The sequence below is a fragment of the Lucilia sericata genome, unplaced genomic scaffold (genome assembly GCF_015586225.1).
Source record: "Lucilia sericata isolate MDLA Ls3-8-SP2 unplaced genomic scaffold, ASM1558622v1 Contig001317F_arrow, whole genome shotgun sequence".
Classification (NCBI taxonomy): domain Eukaryota; kingdom Metazoa; phylum Arthropoda; class Insecta; order Diptera; family Calliphoridae; genus Lucilia; species Lucilia sericata.
This window is the reverse complement of record NW_023995263.1, coordinates 85,803-106,814: the sequence shown is the minus strand read 5'-3', so window position 1 is coordinate 106,814 and position 21,012 is coordinate 85,803.

Here is a 21,012-nt window from a genome sequence, read left to right as displayed (position 1 = left end):
AAATATTGAATATATAAACATATGTAAACATAATTGAATGAAAATTTCAAATGTTACCAGTATCCTTTTTTGTTCTTTTTCTAATTCTTTTCGAATTTTCTATAATATAAAATAAAATTGGACACGCAGCTTCCTGATTGTATAAAAATCTTTATGCGATTTTTTTCATGCGTCATCCTGATTTAATGAAAATCTATAAAAAGGCACTGTCTGGTACTTTTTCGTTCTTCAACTGTTTTTTTTTATTATTTTTTGTAACATTGAGGCTAGAATCATAAAATGAAACTTAAATAGTTCTCTAAAAGGGGACTTTTTGATATTGCAGATACACTTATGTACATTTACAATAATTATATTTATTTTATTCCATTACGATGTGGGTAGCGAAGCACACTGGGTATAGCTAGTTTTTAATAATTACACAGAGGGAAAAATAAATATACACGCCTGGTTCCAAATTTTTCAATAAATTCCATTATCAAGTATATACATACAACAACATGTAATGTAGACCACTCAACTTTGTCAACATTGCAACAATTCGTTGTCGCAATCTTAACTTTATGCACATCCGTTGTCTAAAAGTTAATAAGCGTGGTAAGCTCAAAATGCGTTGCCAAGATACACTATCGGACAAAATAAAGTGCAAAAGTACTCATGTATATTCTTTCAGCGAAAAATCGGTTAAATGATTATTGAATATGGAATTTTTTTTCAAAATCATTTAGTTTATATACAATGCTACAAAAATAACAATAAAACTAAATTATTCTACTTAAAATTTTTCTGCATAACATCTAAAATTAAAATAAATTCACTTTTTTGTCGGACAAAAGAAAGTGTAAATTTTATATATCATTATTTAAATTTCTTGTATATCAAAATTTTTTATCTATTTTGGTTCTGATTTTAATATCTGTATCTATTTAAGCCATTTTGGTAATTTTGTTCTCCATTATTATTCGCAATCGCTTTCCCTTCCCCTTGCTATCCCCATATGATAATTTTCAAAAGAAATACGTTTTTGATCACTATTTCATCGGAATTTTTTGATAAATTGTGGTCCAAAATTAATCTATTGGATTTAGGGCGGTGCTCTGAGCAACTTATTTCAATTTTCAGTGATTTTTCCTACAGTAATGTTATTTTTTAACTTTATCAAGTGCTTAAGCTTATTATCTTGCCGAAATATAAAGTTGCCCAAGTCCATTTTGAAGGCACTGATCTTAAGATTTCACTGCAATATGCTCATATAGTGTTCATTGGAGCTTTTTGAATAAATTTCACCTAGGTTCCCCACACCTAACGTTAAAAATTGGACACTTACGAAGAGTCAACTGACCCATACCTTCAATCTTTCACCAACATATTTAAAAGCTTAAAATTTTTTTTCGATTTTAGTATTTAATTTCATATTTTTTAGATCAAATTTACGTAGTTGGTCAGATGAGTCCCAATTTCTACCGAAAATTTTGAAATGTCGACAATGAGTGTGAATTAAGCCCTTCAATATACAAAATTTAAAAAACAATACCCCAGGTTTCAAATATTATGGTGGAGGGCTATCGGTATTGTTACATTATTCAACTTTAAGAGCGAGAATCTTAGTGAAAATGGAGTAACTAATAACAAATGATCAATTCACGAGCTTATTTAATAAAAATTTGGAAATAAATGCCGTAAAAATGGGTTTGGGAGACTTAATGCCTCAACCGATTCATGACTTCAAACACACGACTAAGGTTAAAAACATTATTGTAAAAAAAAACACTGAAAAATTTGAATGACCTGCTCAGAGCATCGCCCTAAATCTAATAGATTAATATTTGACCACAATTGATCACAAAATTCCGCTGAAATAGCGAACAAAAACGGATTTTTGAAAATAATAGTATGGGAGAAAGCAAGGGAAAGTGAAAGCGATTGCGAATAATAATGGTAAAATAATTACAAAAATGACTTGAGTAGATCCAGACATTCAAATCAGAACCAAAATAGATAAAAAATTTTGATATACATAAAATTAAAATAATGATATATAAAATTTACACTTTATTTTGTCCGACAAAAAGTGAATTTACTTTAATTTTAAATGTTATACAGAAAAATTTTAGGTGGAATAAATTTGTTTTATAGTTATTTTTGTAGCATTGTATATAAACTAAATGAATTTAAAAAAAAGTTCCATATTCAATAATCATTTAACAGATTTTTCGATAAAATAATGTAGCATGAGCACTTTTGCACTTTATTTTGTCCGATAGTGTATATCCGATGATCAATATCTCCACCCACGTTTATTAAGATATACTCGATGATCAATATCTCCACCCACTACATCACACACTTACGTGTTTTGTAATATTCCTTCATGACACTATCCCTCAAATGCACGCTATTAAACTTCACTAACAACAATTATTCATATAGCAAACGTAATTAACATCACCACGGGAAACATTAATATTATAATGGGAACAAATTTTGATGACAGTAGTATCCAAATCATCCAGACCACCAGGCAAACCAAGATTCCTGGGCAAAGAAAATAACGTGTGACAAAATTCATCCAATTATCTTTAGTAGTTTCTGAGAAAACGTTTATGCAGCTCATTATTCTCTTCTTCAAGAGCAAAAATTATAGAGCTTGTGGATGCATCCATTTATTTAATAAGCTCTGACTGCAGTTCCTTTCGATAAGCGGACATCTCAGATTTGAACTCACTTATGGCCTTAGTAAAAGCACTTTTAAGGTTATCCAAGTCGTCCTATTTACGTTGCATGTAGCTGTAAATTTTTTTATCGATACCAATTTATCACGTAATATCTTCTCCATTTCTTCCCAAAAAAATTATGTACCAAGGAAAATTCACATAAGGTGGTGGCAGTTCTGCAACAACAACATTTTACATGTATTTTGTTTTTGCATTTGGTTTACGTAGATGTCATTTTCTTAAAATTTTTATATTTTATTAAAAAAAAAACTAGGTTACTCAGTGTGCTTTGCTACACTAAAAACCATATTCACATATATATTTTATAGTTGTTTTATATTCCCAGATATACGACTTTGAGTATTTAATTTATATGGAAGGAGCCACGCCCAGTATTTCTAGTCGACTTATCCTTAAACCAAATGTTCTTATTAATTCTAAAGCTACTTGTACAACAGTTCAGGTCTCCTACCTGTTGTAGTTTCAATAGGTGTCAAGTTATTCTTGCAAAATTTGATGATTCTATCTCTAATAGTTTCCTAGATATACGAAATTTTTTATTTAATTCTTATGCGCCCCTTATGCTTATCTGTCTAAAATATTCATATTATTACTAAAGTGGCTCTCATAAAATTTGAGGATTCTAACTTATATATACATATTATCTCAGAAATACTAATTCAATATTTTCTGTATATAGGAAGTGCCACGCCCACTATACTTAGTCCGCCCATTTTTAACACTTACTTTGTTAGTGGGCGTGGCACTTTGCCTACTTGAAATATCAAAATAAAAAGTAGCCTATACCTAATTCCTTCCAGGCATACACAAAGACACTATGAAAGTTTCAAGAAAATAGGTCTAGCAGTTTAGACGTCTATAGACTTCAAACAAATAAACAAACCTACAAAAAAACACACATTCATTTTTATATATATAGACTAGCTATACCCAGTGTGCTTTGCTACCCTAAAAGCAATATAAATAAAAAATCTTCATAATAATTTTGAAGATTCTAACTGTAATGTTTTCCAGAGACACATTTTTTCCGAACGTTAATTAAGATTTTAATGTAATCGATGACAAATTAAAAAAAATCTAATATTTTTCCGGATATACGAAATTTTGTATTTAATTCATATAGGCCAAGACCCCATTGAAAGTCCGCCCGTTATTCTCTAAATGTTCACATTAATGTCAAAGATCTTCATGTAGAATTTGAAGATTCTAGCTCTAATAGTTTCTCAGATATACGAATTTTTCTATTTAATTCATATGGGAACTCACAGCCCCCAGATGAAAGTCCGCCCTTTTTTTCTCCAAAATGTTCATATGTATAATAAAGTTCTTCTTGCAATATTTGAAGAATCTTGTTCTATTAGTTTCCCAGATAAGCGACATTTTGTATTTAATTCATATGTGAAGTGCAAGGCCCCCATTGAAAGTCCGCCCGTTATTCTCTGAATGTTCACATGAGTGTCAAAGTTCTTCAATTAAAATTTGAAGATTCTAGCTCTAATAGTTTCTCAGATATAATAATTTTCCTATTTAATTTATATGGGGGCTACAAGCCCCCCATGACGAAAGTCCGCCCTTTTTTCTTCAAAATGTTCAGATGAATATTTAAGTTCTTAGTGCAAAATTTTAAGAATTTAGTTCTATTAGTTTCCCAGATAAACCAATTTTTGTATTTTATTAATATGGGAGGTGCTACTCCCCTCATGGGTAGTCCGCCAATTTATTTCCCAAAATGTTTACATGGATATTAAAGTTACTCGTGCAAATTTTTAATATTCTAACTGTAATAGTTTCCAAGATAAACGAATTTTTGTATTTAATTTATATGGGAGGTGCCACGCCCCCTAATGCTAATCCGCCTACTTTTTGTCTTAAATAATTATATTGATACTAAAGTTGCTCCGACAAAATTTGAAGACTTTATTATATGGGAGGTGTCACGCCCACTATAGATAGGCCGCCTATTTTTTCCACATATGTTCATATGGATGTCAAAGTTGTCCATACAAAATCTGAGGACTCTAGCTGTTGCAGTTTCTGAGATATGCAACTTTTAACTATTATTTTGGATATAGGCGTGGCACCTCGCCCACTTAAAATTTCTAAATAAAAAGTAGCCTATAGTTCCTTCCAGACATACAGGAAGGCACTGTGAAAATTTCAAGAGAATCGGTCCAGCAGTTTAGCCGTCTATAGACTTCAAACAAACCCACAAACAAATAAGCACACATTCATTTTTATATATATAGATTCATATGGGAGGTGTTGGTCCCCCATAGGTAGTCCGCCATTTTAAAATGTACATATTCATGAAAAAATTATATTATGAATGAAAGAGTCTTGATTGATACTAAAGTTGCTCCGACAAAATTTGAAGACTCTAACTATTATATTATCTCAGATATACTAATTTAATATTTTCTTAATATGGGCGTGGCACGTCGCCCACATGAAATTTCAACATAAAAAGTAGCCAATAGTTCCTTCCAGACATACAGGAAGAAACTGTGAAAATTTTAGGAAAATCGGTCCAGCCGTTTAGCAGTCTATAAAGCACAAACAAACAAACATACATACATACAAACACACTTTCATTTTTATATATATAGATTCATGTGGGAGGTGCCTCGCCCCCTATTGCTAGTCCGCGTATTTTTTGTCCTAAATATTCATGTTGTTAATAAAGTAGCTCCGAAAAACTTGAGAACTCTAACTGTTATATTTTCTCAGATATACTAATTTAAGATTTTATTATATGGGAGGTGTCACGCCCACTATAGATAGGCCGCCTATTTTTTCCACATATGTTCATATGGATGTCAAAGTTGTCCATACAAAATCTGAGGACTCTAGCTGTTGCAGTTTCTGAGATATGCAACTTTTAATTATTATTTTGGATGTAGGCGTGGCACCTCGCCCACTTAAAATTTCTAAATAAAAAGTAGCCTATAGTTCCTTCCAGACATACAGGAAGGCACTGTGAAAATTTCAAGAGAATCGGTCCAGCAGTTTAGCCGTCTATAGACTTCAAACAAACCCACAAACAAATAAACACACATTCATTTTTATATATATAGATTCATATGGGAGGTGTTGGTCCCCCATAGGTAGTCCGCCATTTTAAAATGTACATATTCATGAAAAAATTGTATTATGAATGAAAGAATCTTTGTTGCGAATGGATAATTCTACTCCGGCGGAGTAATTTTTAATATTTGCCCATAACGTAACAGTAAACAATATTAGCGGTATTCGATGTTCGGTGCGTTTTGTATTGTAAAAGTTTAATCTTGCAAATGTTTGGCTAACTATTGTGAGCAGTTTCTTTCTTTGATATTTGCAATGCAATTTAAGCTTTTTAACAGCTGATTAACAACAATTAATTAAAGTTTTTGTTTGATTTTTTCAATAATCTTTGGAAGAAGTAACTCAGGAAATAACTTGGACTGAATGAAAGACTTTTTCGCAAAAAAAATTTCTGTCAAAAAGTAACTTTTATTTCTGCTCGAAAAAATAAAAGTTAAAAAATACCTTTTATTTCTGCTCAAAAAATTAAAAGCCAAAAAATTACTTTTATTTTTGCTAAAAAAAAATAAATGTAAAAATAACTTTTATTTTTGCTCGAAAAAATAAAAGTCAAAAAATAACTTTTATTTCTGCTCAAAAAATAAAAGTCAAAAAATAACTCTTATTTTTGCTCAAAAAAATAAAAATTAAAAATTCAAAAAGCATGTTGTTCCCCGATATTTTCTTGAGGTTGTTTTTTATTTTAAAAATTCAAAAATAATTATTATTTTCGGTCCCTGAGAATGGCGACGTCAATATTATATAGGAGAGAATACATGGATAAAATGTACCAACTATTAGACGACAAGAACACATATAAGACATGTAAAATAGACCCAACAATCTTCAAAAAGGAAATAATGCGTTAATTTCTCAATAACAAAAAGACTTATATATGACCAGGATTGAACATGATGACGCCATCGGCAGCAGCACCAGAATTATATGGACTGCCGAAGATACATATCAGCATCCATGAAGAATGCTGTCCCAAGCACACTTTTGCTGTGATACTCGTTGAGTGCGGACGTATTTTTATTAACGGTGTTTTTAGTGAGTTATTTAGTGACCGATATAGCGGTCGATTGTGTTGTGGTATATTTTATGTACATAGTGTGTGTATTTATTTTTGTTTTTCAAAAATAAGCAAAGTGGTTGAAACTCTATTTGCCAGAGGAGTCTCAAGCATAGTTGCCAGATGATTTGGGTGTAAAATCGTCAAATTTCGAGGAAAAAATCGTCAAAATCGTCAACTGATTTTTCGAAATCGTCATTAAATTGTCAAAGCTATTTTCCATTTACATGTTTGATGGTATTTGTACGATTTCATAGTGATTATTTTAACTATCGAGAAATAGATTTTAGTTTTGTTTGTTTGTACTTTATGTTTGCTTAGCTGCATCTGCAGCTAAGACTTCTTGGCCGAATCGAAAGATTATAACGCCAACACCAATTATTCCAGTACGACTGGACAGAATATCAAATTGAGTTTTTTTGGTTCTCCACCATAATCAAAATTAAAACTTAGGTTAAGTTAACACGAATACATATGGTCAACATGCACTTCAAAAAACCGTAACAAAACACACATTTGACCAATGCGGCAGAGCAAAAAGAACGTCCTGATTCCCCTTAAGCGATAATGGCAACGACGCACGACGATCTTCCAAAAATACTACTTCTTCTATCCTTCTTCCCACTACCAATTATTCTAGATCCAATAACCCCTAAGTGCTGGTCCAAAAAAAGAGAAATTCTCAAACATTTTTGAGTTCGTTATTACGTAATTCATTCGATCAATGGACATTCTCTAAAACATTATAATGTTTCATTTTATTAACATTTTCATTTGATATTCTAAATACGTCGATATTCTTAAAAATTATAGACAGAAAAATGATAAAATGTTTTAAAATTAGTACAAAAATCCTATTTTAAAAAATCGTCAAATTTAGAGTTAAAATCGTCAAATCGTCAACAGGCCATTTTTGACAGTGAAAATCGTCAAAATGACGATAAATCGTCAAAATGACGATAAATCGTCAAATCTGGCAACAGTGGTCTCAAGGTTAATCTCCGTCGCGAAGGTCAAACTGCGGCCAGAGAGTTTGTGGTGTTGCCAGACCAAGTGTATGGCGTTGCCATATTGGTGGACCGGGTTGGTGTCTCGGCTAAACCGGAGTAGGCAATGCAGTGTACTTTGTCACCCCTTCAACCGGAAGTGTTTATAGTAAGGCAGTGTGCGGTTTGTGCCATTGTCTAAGGTAATGCAGTGATGGTACTGCATTGCCAATTTCCTGTGGTTGGTGTACCGACTAAATTAGAGGGTTTCATCTTTTTGCTGCCTAATTTTATAATTTTGTATTTTCCTTCCGTTGACGATTTTTGCTTGTCGTTGGTTATTCTTTCTATATTGAGTTTTTGCTTTATTTGACATGGCTCCTGCTCCTGCGAGCAAGAAGAAGGCCGTGAAAGGAAACGTCGGACATGTCGGCCGATGATGTGGGTGTTTCTAAGCGTGTGCCGAAGGGTGACGCGTCGGACACGACGGCGTTCGATTTCGAGCCACCGGTGGCCAGCAGAAGACTGAGGCATACCGATAATGAGTTGTCCAGTACCGAGACGGAGGAGGTGGCGAAACGCTTCAAGACCGGATCCCCGATGGCTAAACGTGCTGCTGTTGCTGCCAGTTTCCCAAATCTTAGTGGGGTCGTTGCTGCTGCAAGTAAGGCAGGTCGTTTCTCATCGGCCTCGCCAAGTGTAAGAGTGCAGAATGAGGCGATAGTAGGTGCTAAGGCAATTACGTATCCGATGATGGAGGCGGTTTTAAACGACGGAGTTGATCCCATCTTAGGAAAGAAGGTGTTGGAAAACGCGGCTAAGGCGTTCAACCTCATGGCAGAAAATGAGAGGCTGAAGGATAAGGTGGAGGTCTTGGAAGCTGGCCAATCAGCTTTTAAAGTGCCTGCAGCTCCGTTAGTTGCATTAAAGTCTATGTCGGCTCCTAAGAGATCTTCTGCTACTGCTGTTGTACCCACTGTTGTTCCGGCTAATTTGCCGTAGCCTGTCGAGACTTGGTCGCTTGTGGTCAAGGGCAAGAAAGGTGTATCGGGCAAGAAAGGTGTATATGAGCCGAGTGACCTGCATACTTTTGACGGTCCTATGGGTAACAGTGAAATTGACGTTACAGCCAATAGTGTAGCAATGACAGCCTTTGACTTTAGGTGGAGGGTGCCCGTTTTTCACCCATTTACCCCCTTTTTGCCCTCTCCTAGTCTAAGTTCTGAAAAAATAGCCTATAACACTCTCCAAGTATAGATCTAACTATGTTCCAAATTTGAAAAAAAAATCGGTCCAGTCGTTTAGGCGTGATTGACAAACAAGCAAACAAATAAACAAACGAACAGACTTACAAAGAGATTTATAATATATATTAGGATTTTCTTTTTTTTTTTTGTTGTTGTTGCTTTTGTCAATTTAAAAATTTGATTTTTTTTAAACATAAATTGAGAATTAATGAAATAAGAATGATATACTCGGCTGTGCCGAATCTTATATACCCTTCACCTTAGTTTTTTTTTTTATATTATTATATTGATAAAAGCCAAAAAGTACCAGTCACAGAACGAAATAGTACCAAAACACCTTTTCCTCTACATGCTTAATTTCATGTTTCTATGTTCAATATTATAGAAAATTCAAAAAGTACCTTTTGAAGAACGAAAAAATACCAAAAATTCCCCTTTTAGAGATTCTGACAGTATACGGGCCAGGGATGAAAAATGAGAATTTGTTTCAGTATCAAAAAATATTTCAGAGGGTACTTTTTTGGATCTGAGAGGACCGGAATAATTTTTTTTGCTAGTATCGATTGTTTATTTTGAATAAATCGCTTAAATATGTGTTATTAAATTAAAGTCCGACGTAGGTGTTCATTTGTTAAAAATCAATTGTCAAATCAAAATTTTACACATTGTGCTCCATGACGTGAGACCTTACATAGGATATTTACTCGTACATCCGAATAAACAATAATTTGCTTTAAAGTCCAACTATTTTTGACCAGAATAATATAAGATGATTCTGTTCATTGGTTGAATGCTTAATTTCAAAACATATCGTTTTGTATTAGATAGAAATTGAATCCTGCAAGTTTCTATCATTTGGAAATCATTTGTTTTAAAGTCAAATATTTTTTCAAAATTGAAATGGTCGTAAAATATTAAAAATGAAATTTTAATTAGATTAATATTCATAAAATGTCAATCAAGATAAAAATAAGTACATCTTCCGATTCCAAAAATTGTAAATATTAATGATACTTTAGATCCCATTTTCTCAATGTCTTCTTATTTTTGATCGAAACTAAATATTGAAAGTTTTCACACAAACGTTATTTTAACAGGCAGATTATCTAGCGATTAAATGATAATCGGATATTGAGATTGTGGCTCTGAGAGTATCTAATAAGACTTGGAAATATAACGATACTTTTGAACATCAACTACTATAAAAAAAGTACCATCGTACCAATTTTTCCATCCCTGATACGGACTCTACATATTTAAGCCCCCTTCACACGAGCACACAAGTAATATGATCTGTCAAAATTTTGTGTAGAAGAGAACGGATGTGATCGTCTAAACGCAATATGTAATGAAACCATCACACATTGAGAGAAAATACGGATGGAAAATTTGTCAGTCGTATGGCTCTCTTCATTTATTTAAATGATTCAAAAACACGTACAAAAAAGTGAAACAGCTGTTTCCATCTTACTGTGTTATTTTTTTATACCAATCATGTAAACACCAAAAAATATAAATCATACGACTTTTATTCTCTTTTTTGTCATACTGATGGAATTTCATTTTACTTGTTCATTAGACTTATCGTACGTAATGTGATCGTCCTTGTGAAGGGCACTTTAATTTCATGTAGGTTCAATATTATAGAAAATTCAAAAAGTACCTTTTGTAGAACGAAAAGGTACAAAAAAAGGACCCTTTTATAGGTTCTCACTTAATCCGGACTCTACATACTTAATTTCATGATTGTAGCCAATAACCACACACTGCACAGTGGTCCAAATGCTCAATCTAGCCGGACAGAAGTCATAACTCGCTTTTGCAAAGCCGTATCGAAATAAAACTTTGCATTTTTATAGACTACAATATGAACTGTTACAAAAAAATGGTCAACATCTGTTAAATGTGCGTGGCATATTTGTTGACAATTCAATGATACACAGAAAAAAATATGCAAATTTTTTTTTCTTAACAATCGTTTGCTTAAATTTAATTTCGATTTTTATAAATATTTTTATTTGGTTTTATAACGAATTTGTTTGATTTTCACGCAGAAGGAAAATATTTTCTAACAAACACTTTATTGAAATATATTTAATTTTCAGTAAATATTTTTACTGGTTCAATAAATGTTTTTGTTTGAGTTTTATTTATATGTCAGCATATGGAATACAACAACAAAACTAGTTTTGGAATGTACTAAAATGAATTGATATAATTCTTACTTGGTTTATAACATTTAATGTATAAGTGTTTCAGTTTTCACAGTACAAATAACAGTTTCTAGAATGTGAAATAAATTTGTTGTAAGTATATAAGTACTTTTTTCTACAAATTTTAATTTTATAGAATTAGTAAAATTTTTGTTAAAATTCAATATATATTTTTTAACAAAAATTTTATAGATTCAATAAGGAATTTTGTGTATTATTATTGCCAAAATACAATAAATAATTTATCTGTTTCAGATAAAATAATTGCTTGAGTTCAGTACAATTGTTTTAGTAAAATAATTGTTTGGAAATGTTGCGAATATTTATTAAGGTTTTTCGTAAATAGTATATTATTTTAATAAGAAAAATCCTGAAATTTTTTCAATAAAGAATTTACGAATTTGAGTACTTGATTTTACGAATTTCGTGATAGGTCCTATTTTAGTTAAAAAAATAATTGGCTTTATGAATTTTTTGTTTGATTTTGAATTTCATTTTTTTCTGTGTAATAAATAACTCATATATTTTTATGCTATACTGGCTATGTTCAATGTGCTTCGCTAAATTGTAGTAGTTTCTGATAAAATTTCCATTATTTTAATATTATGGGAGGCCACGCCCACTACTGTTGGTCTGCCCATTTTGGTCCAAAATAGTTTAATGGATAGTAATGTTACTATTTTCAAGATTCTATTTCATTTAGTTTTCCATTAATACAAAATTAAGTTTTTCTTTATTTTTATTCTAAATATTTGTAATGCGTAAGAAAATCTTCCTTGCAAAATTTGGGAACCCTAACTGTTATAATTTCTCAGATATACGAATATTTGCTTTTACATTGTATGGGCGTGCCACCTTCCGCCCACTTCAATTTTCGTGGCAAAAACTGACCCTAGGCCCCCTTCAGAAAAGTACGTTAACGCTCATTACTGGCTTAAACACACATACGTTTTATATGACCCAAAATCTCCCTACCTAATCTTATGTTGATCGGTCCATAATCGACCTTACCCCCATATATATATATACCCTTCTCACGAAGGTGAAGGGTGTAAAAAAGAAAAAACTGCTCACGCTTTCTATATATAATATTTTTGAGAAAATGGGCAGAATGGCTATAGTGGGCGTGGCACCTTCCATATTTAGAAAATATTAAATCAGAATATCTGAGAAAATATAACAATTTTGTCGGAGCCACTTTAGTGTCAATATGATAATTCAGGTCAACAGGTGCAGGGGGAGCGGTACCTCCCATATTAACATCCATGTAAACAATTGGCGGACCACCAATGGGGGGCGCGTGCCGCTCCCATATGAATTAAATACAAAAATTATTTTATTTGGGAAACCAATAGAACCAAATTCTTCAAATTTTGAACGAAGAACTTTCATATTCATCTGAAAATTTTGGGTATATTATATATAACTAGTTATATATAATAATCCTGTGCCTCGTTTCTGTATATTTCTCGAATCGACAAAAAAATATGATGGTCTTCCAGTTTTTGTACGCATTAAAATTTAAGAACAAATATTTAAACTCCTTCTTTTCGCCCTGTTTTACATAGGATGATCACAAATTTTCCGACAATTTTTCTCGATGTGAAAAAAAAGAAACGGGGTACTGGATAAATTATACTAATTAAACTCATTTATACCCAAAATCTGATTTACTAATATCATGTTTAACATTAAATAAACCATAAAAACCATATAATAATTAGATTTTGAATAAAATTGTGAGTGAGGTTCCATAAAAATCACTACTTTTTTGCAAAATTATTACCTTTCTCTACATATATATTTTAGATATTTTATAACAATTTTAATTTATGGTGGAGTTGTACTGATCTTTGATGGTTATTTGTATGCGATCTTTGAGCATTCATACTATCATGGCCACCAAAATACGATAGTTAAACAAGTTAGAGTACTATATTCGGCTATGCCGAATCTTAAATACCCTCCACCAGCAAGCTACCTTTTATTAAAACCCATTTAAGTATCTAATTTTTAGATAACTTGACAAAATCTTTGTTTCCGTAGTGAGGGTACTAACATTTATGCACATTTATATGGAACTAATTTTGATTAGGTTTAATATAATGATTTATATATAATATAATGATTTATATATACACAAACATTCTCATGTCGAATTTTATCTGGATATAATCATTTAATAATGAATTAAGTGGTATTAACTGATTTTCAGAAGTAAAATTCCGTATAACGATTTATATACACAAAATACACATTTATATCGAATTTTACACCGATGACTTTGATTGTCAATGTGCGTTTAAGTATTTTTCAGAAATGATCCTTATATGGGAGTTGTGATCAATTATGGTCCGATCAAGAATAAATTCCGTATAATGATTTATATGCAAAAAAAAATCAAGTCGAATATTACCCCAATAGATTTATTAATTACTAAAATATGTGCGTTTAAGTGATTTTCGGATGTGGACTTTATATAGGAGCTATGATTAATTACGGGCCTCTCCAGAAAAATTTCGTAGAGTGATTCATATGTATGTACACAAAACATTTTTGTGTCGAATTTTATCAAGATAGCTTTATTTGACAATGAAATATGTGAGTTTAAATGATTTTCGGAAGAGGGCCTTATATGGCAGCTTTGACCAATAATGGCGTTTAAGTGATTTTCGGAAGTGGACCTTATATGGGAGCTATGGCCAATTATGGTCCTATCCGAAAAAAATTTCGTAGAGTGATTCATATATAGACGAAACATATTTGTGATATGTGCATTTAAGTAATTTTCGGAAGTTGGCCTTATATGGGAGCTATGACTAATAATGGACCGATCCGAAAAGAAATTTGCCACAAAAAAATAATGTTCGACAAAATTTCATAAGGATCAAGAATATATATACTTTTTTGGGTCTCAGATGAATTTTTCTTGGTGTTACACACGGAATGATAAAGTTATACATACCCTCTATCACCACTGATGGTGGTGGAGGGTATAAAAACAGTATTTTTATACGCACCATCAAAAAAGATGGGGGCTATAGTGATTTTGTCATTCCGTTGGTAACACATCGAAATATTGGTATAAACATAGATAGAGTCCGTACGGACTTAGCTAATATTCTATATAGGTAACGTTTGTGTGGAATTGAAAATCGGCAATACTGGTCCACGTTTTCGACCCCGAAAAATAGCTTTAACGGGCATATCTGTTTTAAAAGTACGATGAATACGATAAAATTCGACATAAATTAGTTTCATATGATCCAAAATCTCTCTAGCTAATTTTATGAGGATCGGTCCATAATTGGCCCTACCCCCATATAAAGTCCCCTTAATAAAGTAACTATAACGCTTATTACTGGCTTAAGTTTCATGCGAGCCAAAATCTCCCTACCAAATTGTATATGGATCGGTATATAATTGACCCTACCCCCCATATAAGGTCCCCTACAGAAAATTACTTTTATTTTACGCTCTACTGGCTTAAAAAAAAACGAAACGAGTATATTTGACGTAAGTTCTTACGAGCTAAAACCTCTCTACCAAATTTTATGTGGATTGGTTCACAATTGAATCTAACCCGATATAAGGTCCCCTTCAGAAAATGATTTAACTGGCTTAAAAATACGAGTAAATCGATTAAATTCGTCCCAAGCATGTTCCTTGCGAACCAAAATCTCGTAACCAAATTTTATGTGGATCAGTCTATAATTGACCTTACCCCTTTATAAGATAACCTTCAGATAATTAATTTAACGCTCATTACTGGCTTAAAAATACGAGAAATGCGATGAAATCAGACACACATATGTTTTATACGAGTTAAAATCTCTCTACCAAATTCATTGAGGATGAGTCCATAAGAAAATTACTTTAACGATCATTGCTGACTTAAAAATACGTGAACAGTTATGAAATTTGATAGAAGAAACATCTATAGGAATGATAATCTTCTTACCGAATAAGTTATATCACCCTGATGTTTGTAGCCGAGCATTCTTTTTGCAGCATACGGCTTGATGGTGGGTGCAGAGATTCGGCACAGCCGAATATAACACTATCATTTGTTGTTGTTTTAGATCGGAATGCCAAGTTCAATCTAAGGTCATACTGGCTGTTCTTATTCCTATCCTTTCACTGTATGTTATTTTGAATGAAATTTTAGAGATCTAAGAACGTTTCTGCCCTCGGTGCCAAGGGGCATACCTACATGAAATTTTCCTTTTAGATCATCAAAACAAAATAAATAAAAATAAAACGGAAACAGAAACAGCAAACATATTAAATAAAACGCGTATATTTGACCGGCATCCATATACGTAAATTGGCACCTGAGTGTAAAAAACACAATGGGGCGGTGGTGAGTCGTCACAAAGCTCACCCAGTGGTTGAAAAAAAACACCGTGAGATAGGCCAACATGGCAGGTACTCACGTAAAGCACTTTGACATTCGTTCCTCTTTTCTACACTGAAAAAAATCCATGCCTAATATATACGAAAAATGTCGTACATTGTACGAATCTTTCGTTGTTTCGCACCACGAAATTCTTTCGTAATATATACGAAAATGTACGAAATATCTTAGTATAATGCAAAATAATCATGGAAAAATTAATTTACATTAATTTATGCAAACTTTTTTGTTCATTTTAAAAAATTTTTTCTAATTTTAGTTAACAAATTATTCTCCACAACAATTTTTATTTTTTTTTTATGAAAATAGTTCGTGGATTATATTACACTTTTTCTAAAATTTTATAAAAATATTGTAGTTTTATTTGATGATAATATAATTAACATCATTATGTTTAATTTCCCTTAAATTTACGAAAAAAATATTACGAAAGGTTTTCGTACTTTAGAAAAGGGTTTTATTAAATAATATTTCATATTATACACGAAACTTGAAGATTTAATTAATTAGGACCTCAAATATATCGGGGAACTATATACACGGAAACCTACAACGCGGAATCCTTGCTTTGAATTAACTCAGTGGGACCTGCGATTCGATTAACCGGCAACATCAATTATTAGGGAAAGGAAAAGAACATTTTTTGCATATGTATTTATTTAATTTTTCAACGAGCATTGTGACCCGACCCTATAAAGTATATGTATATATTCTGGATCCTTATAGATAACGATTTAGCCATGTCCGTCTGTCTGTGTGTATGTTGAAATCAGTTTTCAGAAAAACCCAGATATCCGCGAGATCCGAATTTTTAACGCTATTTAAAATCAGCCCAATCGGCCCATAAATAACGAAAATGTGAGTGAAAATCCATGACCACCTCTGAAAATTTCATCAAAAATTTAAATTTTTCGTGCATGCTTACACAGAAATAATAAACAAACAAGTAAGAAAGTATAGTCGGGCGAGGCCGACCATATGATACCCTACACCAGTTATGAATATTAAATGTGATTTATTTTTCATAATAAAGCATTTATCTTCAATATTCCCTTGTTCCGATACATTTAAGCAATTTATGGATGAAAAACTAATTTTCTGAAAGAGGCTTTATATGGGGGCTAGGGGCAAATATGGACCAAGCCCGATAAAATTTTGTGAATATATTCATATTTACATAATATTTTATTGTGCTGAATTTCATCGCGATATTTGTGTTTATAAGGAGCTAGGGTCAAATGGGGCCCGATCTTTATGAAATTTGGCAGGGTCATCAAGACTTCTATAAAACATAGTTGTGCCGTAATTTATCGATATATCTGTATATTTAACATAATTATGAGCTCAGAAGCCCTTTTCGGGGGGTTAATCGACTCAGGACGAATATTTTTGTATGTTACAAACATCAGCACAAATCTAATATACCCTCCACCAAAGTGGTGTAGGGTATAAAAAAACAAAACACAGTATCAAACGGTAAATTTTTTGTTATTTGTTATTGTAATTTCTTGTTTACAAACACAAAGCAAAGAATGAACATCACGTTACGTTGTTATTGGCTAGAAATATGAAATTAAGTATATAGAGCCTGGATTAGGCAAGATCACATTAAAAGGGACTTTTTGGTACTTTTTCGTTCTACAAAAGGTACTTCTTGAGTTTTCTATAATATTGAACCTAGAAACATGAAATTAATTATGTAGAGCCTGGATTAAGTGGGAACCCATAAAAGGTAATTTTTCGTTCTTCCAAAGGTAACTTTTGAAATTTCTATAATATTGAACCTAGAAACATGAAGTGAATACCCTTATTCTATAACTTAAACGTTCGTTCTGTTAACGTTCTTAACATGAAATTTTTAATTTTTGTATTCTATAAACTTTTGTGCAAAATTGTATGTATTTATACCCTCCACCACCATCAGTGGTGATAGAGGGTATATATAAGTTTGTCATTCCGGGTGTAACACCAACAAATTTTCATCTGACACCCAAAAAAGTATATATATATTCTAGGTCCTTATGAAATTCTGAGTCGATTTAGCTATGTCCGTCTGTCTGTCTGTCTGTGTTAAACACGCTCACGTTAAAACGAAGCAATGTAATTTAACCGAATTCACCCGAAATATTCATTACTATCCGGTACAGTTTGGTATTGGTATCGGTTCACATCGGGAAAAGTTATGAATCAAAATTTAAAACAATGTAATTTTCTCGAAAACTATGCAAGATAATTTCATGAAAGTCATCATACATTCGTTTTTACACAAGATCTTGATTCCTGCTGAAAATTGCCAGAATCGGTCCATAATTTCATATACCTCCCATACAAAAGTACATATTCCCGGAAAATGAGTTTTTTGTTAATAACTTCTGTCAGAATGTTGATATCTTCACAAAATTTTACAAATTAAAATCTTATGTCAATGGAATTCATTGAGAGAAAAAATTTTCTGGATCGGTCCATAATTGGTCATAGCTCCCATACAAGGTCCCCTTCCGAAAATCACTTAAACGCACATAACTCATTACTAAATTAAGATATCCATATAAAATTTGGTACAAGTATTGCTCATATGCACAGAAATATTATTATGAACGATTTTTTCGGATCGGTCCATAATTTTTCATAGTTCCCATACAAGGGTTCCTCCCGAAAATCACTTAATCGCACATAACTCATTACAAAATATTGATATCCATACATTTAGCACAAATATTGCTCTTATATACATAAATTACACTATAAAATTTGTTTACGATCGGTCCATATTTGGTCATAGCACTCATACTAGGTCCCCTCCAGAAAATCACTTAAATGCACAATATTCATTGCCAAATAATGATATAGATACAGAATTTTGAAATTTTGTCTTTATATCAGAGTAAGGAGAGCGTTCTAATTGATTTCTCTCTAGAGAGATATTAATTCGAGCGAAATAAATTATTTACTTTATTGTGAATATATCTTTTTTTCTCCTGAGTTTAAATATAAATCTCACGAGAAATATTTAAATTTATAGAGCAGAAATACATTTCTCTTATGAAACGAGTACAAATGAATTTATCGGGAGTTTTATAATATTGTATATAAAGTCAAAAACATATTTCTTCGCACAAGCATGCACACACACACGCTCATCTTTTTTCTTTTTTTACAACCTCACACACATGCACATTTTTTTCATAATTTTTTTTTTTTTTACACCGCCGTAAAACCGCACAAATCTTTTGTATGCGAGTTTTACTCAAATTCTATTCTTTTTGATATCTCTCGTGAGATGAATTAAAAAATCAAAATACATAGATATCGCTCATGAAGTGAACATAAACAAGTAAGAGTGTTATATTCGGCTGTGCCGAATCTTGTATACCCACCATCAAATCATTCTTTATAAGGAATGCTTCCTTATAAATAAACTTTGATATTTAAGAATCCATGCTTTTATTATCCAAACAATTTTCTCATTTATTACATCTATGTATAGAGAAATTTTTGTCGAATTTTGTCGCTATACATGCATTTTTAAGGTAGTAAAAAGCGTTTAAGTTATTTTCTGAGAGGGACCTTATTTATGGACCGATCCTCGTCAAATTTTCTAGAACGCTTTTAGTTTAGTCTAGTAATGAGAGTTAAGCCATTTTCAGAAGGAGACGGGTTAATGTCAATTATGGACCGATCCTTATAGAATTTTACAATAATATTAAAGTTCCTATAACATATGTTCGTGTCGAATTTCATCGCTATAGATGCTTCTTTTAGACAGTAATGAGCCTTAAAGCCATTTTCTTAAGGGGACCTTATATGGGGGGTAGGGTCAATTATGGACCGATCCTTATAAAATTTTATAAAGATATTAAGGTTCCTATAAAATATATTTGTGTCGAATTTCAACGCTATAACTGCTTCTTTTAGTCAGTTATGAGCGTTAATGTCATTTTCTGAGGGGGGCCTTATATGCTGGATAGGGTCAATTATGGACCGTTCCTTATAAAATTTTACAATGATATTAAGGTTCCTATAAAATATGTTTATGCCGAATTTCATTGCTATAGATGCTTATTTTAAACAGTTATGAGCGTTAATGTCATTTTCTGAAGGGGACCTTATATGGGGGGTAGGGTCAATCATGGACCGATCCTTATAAAATTTTACAAAGATATTAAGGTTCCTAAAAAATATGTCTGTGTCGAATTTCATCGCTATAGCTGCTTCTTTTAGTCAGTTATGAGCGTTAATGTCATTTTCTGAGGGGGACCTTATATGGGGGATAGGGTCATTTATGGACCGATCCTTATAAAATTTTACAATGATTTTAAGATTCCTATAAAAATTGTTTATGTCGAATTTCTTCGCTATTGCTGCTTCTTTTAGATAGTTATGAGCGTTAATGTCATTTTCTGAGGGGGACCTTATATGGGGGATAGGGTCAATTATGGACCGATCCTTATAAAATTTTACAGTGATATTAAGATTCCTATAAGATATGTTCTTGTGTCGAATTTCATTGCTATAGCTGCTTCGTTTAGTCAGTTATGAGCGTTAATATCATTTTCTGAGGGGGACCTTATATGGGGGATAGGGTCAATTATGGACCGATCCTTAAAAAATTTTACAATGATATTAAGGTTCCTGTAAAATATGTTCATGTCGAATTTCATCGCTATAGATGTTTCTTTTAGTCAGTTATGAGCGTTAAAGTCGTTTTCTGAAGGGGACCTTATATGGAGGCTAGGCGAAATCGTGGACCGATATTGCTCATTTTCAATACCAAACAAACTGCATCAATATAAAATATTTGTGCAAAATTTCAGCTCGCTAGCTGCTTCCGTTTGGACTCTATCGTGTTTTCAACAGACGGACAGACAGACGGACAGACGGACGGACATGGCTAGATCGTCTTAGAATTTAATAAGGCTCCAGAATATATATACTTTTATGGGTCTTAGATGAATATTACGATGTGTTACAAACGAAATGACAAAAACAATATACCCCCCATCTTTTTTGATGGTGGGTATAAACATTAAGAGTTGAAATAAAAATACTTCTCGCGAGTTTAAAAATAATTGTCGTGAAATGAGCACGTTTCTCATTACCAAATAAAGCTATTGATACAAAATTTGGCACAAATATTAGTTTGGTATACAAAAATTCTATTTCAAAATTTTTTTCACGATCGGTCCATAACATGGGTGCGGTCGGTCCCATGCAAGTGTCCCTTCAGAAAATCACTTGAACACACATTACTTATTACTAAATTACGATATAGATAC